Here is a 7,159-nt window from a genome sequence, read left to right as displayed (position 1 = left end):
TCCCTTCCCTAAACTCTAGCTACATGCGATTGGTCTATAATTGCGACCTGTATAGCTACTGCAAAATACGACATTTTTTCAGTATTTGGTCCATTTCAACCCCTAAACATTTGGCGATCATCTCCAAAAGAAATAGGCTTCTATTCTGAACCTAACCCCACCTTCGTGCGAAATTTCGTAAGGATCGGGCCATAATTGCGACCTGTAGCGTGATTACAAATTAACATGGACAGACGGGCAGACGGACGGACGGAGCTAGCTAGATCGACTCAGCTCGGCGAGCTAGGAAGATCCATATATACTTTCCTATATGGGAAACCAATATTTCGAGGTGTTACATAAATTCTGGCCCAATCAAACTTATAATACCCCCAACACCTAGTGTTGTAGGGTATAAATATCATCTTTGCTTTTCCTCGGAGACAAGTTAAAAGATTTTTCTTTCAATTTCTCGCCAAATTAGATTCAAAAAGATTTTTCTCTCAATTTTTGAGAAATTAATGAAAATGACCTTGCACCGCTGCATGGCACATATGTCGTATGCTTGGTGCCAAAGTGCCAAAGAAGAGCAAACTTTTTTCCATTTCGCTTTACCATCTTTATTTTCTTGTGTAGCGTCGTTTGTGTTTGTTTTGAACAAAATACATCCATCGTGTTTTATTTCACCATTGCCGTTTCTTTCTTTTTTTTAATCGTTGTTTTCTTTCTCTCTCTCTTGAATTTTCTGGTTTTGTTTATTTGTGTTTGTGCGGTACTATATTTTATTCTGTTTCTGAATTCTGGCTGTTTGTTCGTAAATGTAAATGGCTACTACTATGCATGTAGCATGTCCGCTTGTGTGTTTGTATAAGTAATGTACTTTCGCGTTTTATTACCTTTTTTTGTTGGTAGTGGTAAATGTAACCAAAGTATGGCTCGCTGTGTGTGTGTGTGAGCTTTTGCATTGACCACATCGTGGCTAGTGTCCGGTAAACGTTTACCATGCGTACAGACATTTTCTATATGTGAACACACAAACACACACACATACACCCGTACACATGGGCCATTGTGTGTAAGTGTGTCCATGTTTATGTTGTGGTCATAAATACTTAAAATTCAATTTCAATTCTTAAAAGGATGCAAAGGTAAACATTTGTATTTCCCTCTGACTACAAATGTATGTGGATGGTTGAGTGTGTGTGTGTATGTGTGCAAGAGTGCTTCTCTGCTTTTACAGCGTGTCCAATGACCATGGGTCAATGTTGAGCCTACATAGTCACACAAAAGTGTATATTATGTTTGTACGCGTTTGTATTCTACGAATTGTGCGCTTACCTACATATGTTGAGAGACGCTGGAGATCAAGTATGCAACAAAGCATTTGGCGAACAACGAACGAACCACTTTGTACAGATACTACTTTCACACTATGCTTAGAGCTGAGTTCTAGCCATTATTATGTGGCCGTGGAGTATTAGGGGGCCTCACGTCACATGAAAAAGCGCATCGAATTTAAATAACCTCTCAAAATCCTAAAAAATATCCAAGAAAAAAATGCAATATTTTCAAGAAATTGCCATGCCAGGTGTTTCAATTATTTACCTAGAAAATATAAAATCGTATTGGAGCCTGTCTACTCAATTACAAATGTGTCTCCATGTTTTTTTTTCTCTCCTTCACTCACACCCACTCATAAACAAAGTGTCCTAACTCCACATGTACGTATGAATATGCTGGCTGCCATTTGTTTTTGAGATGGCGGGCCAAATCGCCATACTTTCAAGTCGCATTATCTTCTGTCATAAGTTAAGCCCAGGGCTTAGATGAAAAATCACAAATCCGTATAATAAATTAGAAAACTACACGGATGTAGGAAGAAAAATAAAAACAATAAAATAACGGAAGCATTAATTATTCATGATCTAGGCTTTTCAATGCAGAATTGCACCCGTTAAGCCAGTGAAGGATTTGCTATGCGATTTTTTTTTTGCAATTAACAAATGGTATGATTTATGAAGCACATTAAGAACTGATATATCGAGATATTTCGCAGTTCTTACTGCCAATTTGAATATATGTTTCGAAGTTGTTTGACAATTAAATGTCAGATACAGAAGATAATTAGATTTAGAATTATAAAAAAAATTAAAAATAAAACATTTAAGTACCCTCCACCGAATTAAGAACGAATTTAGCAATTTTCAAAAAAAAAAAAAAAAAAAAAATAAAATAAAATAAATTATTCGTCAACGAAATCAGCGTAAAAAACCAGAAGTTCTCCTTTTTGTGTATTTTGGATATCGCCTGTAAGTTGTTTTCAGCATTTCGGTGGAATGGAAATTTTGGAATTTTTTCACACAAACTATTTGTGACCTTTATAGCAGAAATTTGGAAATTTTCAAACAAAAAAAAAAATCCGTTCAAAATTCTTTTTAAATCTTAAAAATACCGAATGTAGCCATTATATTATGGTCTATACGACGACGTGAACCTGCAAATTTTGTCACAAGCCATTAGAATATTCAAATGCGAAACTTGAAAAAAATTAGGTGAATACTATCGCTAAATAAATAACAAAATGCCGATTATATGTAGATACCGTTATATGTGGGTAAATTTTCTAAAAACTAATAATTCTTTACCTTGATCACAAAAAAAACCGATCGAAAATGACTATCAACAATAAAATGAAAGAAGTACAGCCACTTATCTATCGTAGGCGGTAGTATCCATTACGAACTTCAAATACCATGTCATCAAAATACGGAATAACAGGAGGTGCCGTTATATGAGGGCTATACGAAGACGTGGACCTGCACAGACAATTTTCTGTCTTAGGCTGTAGTGTTCATTACGAACTTGAAACACCAAATTTGAAACAATACCGATTAATATCGCTAAAATCATCAAAATACCGACTATCGGGAGGTATCGTTATATGCACAGACAATTTTCTGTCTTAGGCTGTAGTGTTCATTACGAACTTGAAACATCAAATTGGAAACAATTCCGGTGAATAATGTTGTTTAAATCATCAAAATGCCGAAAATAGTCATGTACCATAATATGGATTCTATACCAAAACGTGGACCTACATGACCTATTTTCAATACCAAACGTTGAGCAAATTTTTATCAAGCTGCTTCATTTCGTTCGGAAGCTAGATTGATTACCACAGACGGACATACGGATCGTAGAAATAGAAGGCCTTCTATAGTTCTTCCAGTGATAGACCTTCTAAAGGTCTCCTATGGGTAAAATACCTTCTACAGGTCTTCTAGGAATAGAAGACCTTCTCTGGGTCTCCGAGGGATAACAAATCTTCTTCACATCTTACAGGCATCGAAAAATTCTACAAGTCTTCTAAGCATAAGAAACCTTCTACAGGTCCTTTAGGATTGAAATACCTTTCTTAGATCTTTTATGGAGTGAAATCTCCTTCATGCCTTCTCTGGGTAGACGTTTTTTATATTCTACTGCACATAGTGGTAAGGGTATTATGGGTATTACTTTTGAGGATCTCCATAGAATCACTCACTGAGTCGATTTATGCATGTCAGTCCGTCCGTCCGTTCTTGTGAAGAAAATGCAGTTTGTATTTATTATCCGATTGATATGAAATTTGGCAAACAATAATTGTTTGGCCCAAGGACGAACCCTATTGAAATTGGTGATAATCGGATCAGGTATAACCGATTTTGAATTAATTGTGCACCAAATGGCTTATATAAGTCAGAATGACCTTCATTTCGGTACATCACACTGAATTCAGTCTAGAAGCAATTAAATCAAATTTGAACGAAATTGGTTCAGATATATGTAGCTATAGCTACCATGTTACCCTCACATACGTAATATGCCCTCCAGAAGAATAATATGTGGTACCGGACAGCAGATACTGCTTCAAAATATGTTTGTCAAATTCTATCGAGATCGGATCAGATTAGCATATAGCTCCCATATATATTTTTATCCGATTTCAGGTTTATTGTGCACCAAATAGATAATATAAGCCCCAATGGATTTTTGGCAATTACGATAGTGGGTGGTATGCCACAGGCTGTAGTATCTATTAGGAACTTCAAATAAAAAATTTCTAACAATTTCGCTGAATATTGTACTTAAAATCGTCAAAATACCGAATATAGGGAGGCACTGATATATGGGGCCTATACGAAGACTTGGACCTGCATAAATAATTTTCTGTCATAGAACTCTAAATATACACCTAAAATCATTAAAATACGGAATATCGGGGGTACCATTGTATGGGAGCTAAACAAAGACCTGGACCTACATAGAAAATTTTATGTCATAGGCTATAGTACCCATTATGAACTTCAAATACGAAATTTGAAACAATTCCGGTAAATAATGCCGCTAATCAAAATGCCCAATAAGGAGGTATTCGGAAATCTGTACCTGCATACGCAATTTTTTGTGATAGGCTGTAGAACCATTACGAACTTCAAACAGACGTTTCGGTGAAAAATGTTCCTAATTATGTGGATTTTCAGACAAATCCACTGAAAAATGTAGCTAAAATCATCAAAATACCGAATATCGAGAGGTACCCTAATATGGGAGATATACGATATCGTGGACCGATACAGTCCAACTTCGAATTTAACCTGCGTGCAGACAAAAGACTTATCTGTGCAAAAATTTAAGCTATCTTAATTCGTTTTGACTCTAGCGTGAATACAACAGGCGGACGGACGAACAGGGCTAAATAGTCTCAGAATTTTACGCCGGCGATCAAAACTCAATACTATGTATGATGGAGGGTATAAAAACCCGCGTTGCTATAGTTCTTTAATAAAATTCATTTCTATGGATATATCGTCTTGTGAAATTATGTATTAAAAATTAACAAAAATACCCAATATTCTCCATTCAAGCCGAGTGCCACATGTTGTTCACCCCGGGCAGTATTAGACAATGTTATTATACCTTGGCCGCTTTTATGCCTTTATCACATGTGACACTACTGCTGTTCACTACATTAATGTACATAAGTGGTGTTTGTGAATGCATGTGAGTGTGGGCTTTTGTGTGTATGTATGCGTATGTGTGTGTGTGTGTTTGGGAGACAATTGTTAGCATTGTCAGTGCATAGACCAAACAGATGTCATGACAGTGGTTAAACAGAGTTATGCCACAACAGCCAAAGCTTGCGTTAAATGTTTGATGCTGGGGGTGGTGTGGTGTGGTCGGTCTTTGAATGCAATTGAGGCAAGCCGGCAGGCATTGTTTGTGCGGGTGTGTGTGTGTGTGTGTGTGAATGTGTTCCTACCCAGCAAACATTTTTTCCGATTTTCTTCCGAATTCGGAAAAAAACTCTGCACAAGTTTCCGACTCTGATGTCGAATTCGGAAAGAAATCGGAAAAAAATTGTGTGAAATTTTCGGATGTTTGATTCGAAATTCGGAAAAAAATCTGAATTTATTCTATAGTTTTATCCGAAAATCGGGAAAAATTCGAATAATTCATTCGAAAATCGGAAAATAATAGGATGTTTGATACGAAATTCGCAAAAAAATCTACATTTATTTTATAGTTGTAATCGAAAAACATAAAGAAATAATAAAACTTTATCTAGTTTTTAGATAATTGTTTATGTTTGTATTTTTCAATTTAATGACAGAACATTTGTATTCAGTTTTTTTTTTTGTAAAATATAAGGAATACGGAAATTAATATATAAAAAACATAAAAAGTTGCAATTCAATGTAAATCAATATAATTAAGGGTGGAAATATATAAAGCGCATATTTGGCTGGCTCAAGTCATCGGCTGGCTTATTCGCCCAGCTTAAGGTTTGTTAAGCCTATCTCTAGCCGATTTGAAGAAATGTTTTATATGGGTTTATATGGCACTTCCCATAGTTTCCGGAATATGTTCCAATGCCGCATCTAAGTAATAAAAATGAAAAAAATATTATTTACATTATCAAAGAGTTTAAAACACAAGGATACAAACCTTTAACGAGCCTAATAAATTAGATGTCCTTTACAGCTGTATTTTGGTACATTTCGTGCCACGAAAACGTTGACCTCGCCAGTTTGAAAAATAAGTTTAAAATTTTCATATGTAAAAGTGTTTACATTGTCATGGCGTTGATTTTTTAAACGGCGTAGCTAAACAATTCAAGATATTAATAAAAATAGTAATTGTAGAAAGGTGCTTACTTACCATAAGGTACTGAAGGACCAAATCTTCCTTTAATTTTCATTTTAACTTTTCACTGCAACACACTGCACTCGTGCTCCGTTCAAATTCTGACGACAAACTGATTATAATCAAAAAAACAAAAAAGTTGTATACACAAAATTCTTCAAATAATTTCAACCGAGCATGTGCAGAGTACTCGGAAACTTTTCGAAAGGAACGGTAAAATAAATCTCAACAGAAAAAAGTTAACTCTCTGCTAATGTCACTATTTTTGTGTTTTTTTTTTTTTTTTTTTTTTTTCAAAACAAAAGAAACGAGTATGTGCAGATTACTCGGAAACTTTTCTGGAGTAACATTAGAAATTCTCGCCAAAAAAGAGTTAACTCTCTGTATACGCTGTTTTTTTTTTTTTCTCTTTAGCTTTGTTTTTTTCAAACAAAACAAAAGAAACGAGTATGTGCAGATTACTCTGAAACTTTTCTGAAGAAACGACAGAAAATCTCGACAAAAAATCGGATATCAGAGCCCTCGGAAAAAATTGTTAGCTGGGTAGTAGCAGGCGATGAAGTCAGCGTCATTTCCACTACTTTCAACACATCTTGGCTAAGTACACTCTACACAGTATATATTGTGGGCAAACGAGAACAAAGGTGTGTGCATGGAGTGCGTTTGTTCGCTTTTCCAAGGTTACCAACAAGCAGAGCACACAGAGAGATCTGTTCTTCGTTTAACAAATGTCGTTTGTACTCCTAATGTCACCAGACTCTCTGCCACTGTATGGTGCAAGCCAACTGGAAACAATTATATTCACTTAGTTTTCTTGCACAAAATTACCGGGCATCACTTTCAACTTTTAACCGAGAACCTTGAACTCGGCAACCAAATGCTATTGTCTCCTGCATCAGGGCATAATCTGTCATCGTGCACTTAAAGGAAATTTTCAAGGTACAGCCATCTTTGCATTATAACTTAAGGAAGGAGGGAGGGGGGGGGGGGGGGGTGT

General features: G+C 35.8%; 1 long non-coding RNA gene across 1 annotated transcript; it reads right to left on the bottom strand.

Annotated features, from left to right (window-relative positions):
- Window positions 1-5,789: 5,789 nt before the first annotated feature.
- On the bottom strand, window positions 5,790-6,675 carry LOC131804750 (uncharacterized). Its single transcript, XR_009343257.1, has 3 exons — window positions 6,178-6,675; window positions 5,965-6,122; window positions 5,790-5,897 (listed from the first exon to the last, which is right to left on the bottom strand). It is a non-coding gene; the product is annotated as an uncharacterized LOC131804750 (long non-coding RNA).
- Between the last annotated feature and the right edge of the window lie 484 nt (window positions 6,676-7,159).

This window comes from Musca domestica, unplaced genomic scaffold, assembly GCF_030504385.1.
Source record: "Musca domestica strain aabys unplaced genomic scaffold, Musca_domestica.polishedcontigs.V.1.1 483, whole genome shotgun sequence".
Classification (NCBI taxonomy): Eukaryota; Metazoa; Arthropoda; class Insecta; order Diptera; family Muscidae; genus Musca; species Musca domestica.
The sequence above is the reverse complement of the archived record's forward strand: the minus strand, read 5'-3'. Positions and strand labels throughout refer to the sequence as shown.